The following is a 1,221-nucleotide window of genomic DNA, read 5'->3' as shown; positions in this document are numbered from 1 at the left end:
GGGAACCCTGATTGCTCTTTGAGCTGATGAGGGAGAGGGACTTGATCGGGGGAGGGGGAGGGAAATGGGAGGCGGTGGAGGGGAGGAGGCAGAAATCCTTAATAAATAAATAAATTTAAAAAAATAAAATAAAATTAGTGTCCAAGCTCTAAATAAATTATTAACTATTTAAGGTAATAGATTTAGAGCAAGTGGAGAAATGTTCTCATATTTTATATTAATGCTGTTGTTTTACAAAGTCTATACAGCAAATATACTCTTAAACCCCAGAAGTTGCTGTCTTATGCTAAAATCTTTACCTATCTTACCTTCAAGAAAAACTTAGACATGTTTGAAGTTGGTTAGTTCTTAAATGCATTTGTATAATAAAATCATTTGTGGAATAATGTACTTTGTTCTTAGATCCTCTCAAAATCTCCATGGTGGTTAGGAACACAGGTTTTTTGTCCTCTATCAATGGAACGATTGGCTTTTAGGATCATAGCAAGCAGACAGCTGAAACAAGTCATTCTTGTTTATCTTTATCATTAGTGCTTGGGCAATCCTAGCATGGAAGGGCTGAGAGACCAGCTCCCAGCCCCTACCCAGGTGTTCCTCTGAGAAAAAACTTCTCGGGAGTGGAGGAAGGAGTACACTTCACACACGCAGAGGCCAATGCTCTTCATTCCGTGTGCTCTTTATTATTCCCGATACAAATTCCCAAGTATACATCTATCCATTCATTAACAACTCGTTAGTAATAAAAAAAAAAACTACAAGGCAAATTCGCAGGGACACGGGCATTCTTTGAGGATAATGATAAAAGTCACAGTAGCAAAACTTACCAGCTAACCTGCAGTCCATAGCAGCTGCAATCAGTAAAGGTTCCCTTACCTCCTAAAGGGGCTGGGGTGCTGCTACAGGTTACAAAGGGAGGAACCTAAACCATTAAGAGATCTAAGAAAAGGGCAAAGAATACATGCATTATTTTACATTTCTTAAGTGTAACTAATAGTGTAGGCTAATATTTTGTGGTCCTTAAAACAGAGGTAGAGGAGAAGAAAAGCACCCGAACGCTGCTTTTCCACGGGAACCTGAGTAAAGAAAGGGGAAGCAAGCGGCGCTGATCTGTATCAGCAGTTTCACCAAAAGCTGGCTGCATAAAAAGACTTCGGACTTTCCACAGGGCAGGGAACCCTGACTGCTCTTCAGACTCGAGAGGGAGGGGGAGAGGAGGGGGGA

The 1,221-nt window shown here is 41.0% G+C and overlaps 1 protein-coding gene across 1 annotated transcript in view; it reads left to right on the top strand.

Annotated features, from left to right (window-relative positions):
* LOC113457211 (calcium-activated chloride channel regulator 3A-1-like) overlaps nt 1-1,221 on the top strand; it is a 26,635-nt gene that overhangs the window by 991 nt on the left and 24,423 nt on the right.

Source organism: Microtus ochrogaster, chromosome 21 (genome assembly GCF_000317375.1).
Source record: "Microtus ochrogaster isolate Prairie Vole_2 chromosome 21, MicOch1.0, whole genome shotgun sequence".
Lineage (NCBI taxonomy): Eukaryota > Metazoa > Chordata > Mammalia > Rodentia > Cricetidae > Microtus > Microtus ochrogaster.
This window is presented reverse-complemented; position numbering and strand designations above follow the sequence as displayed.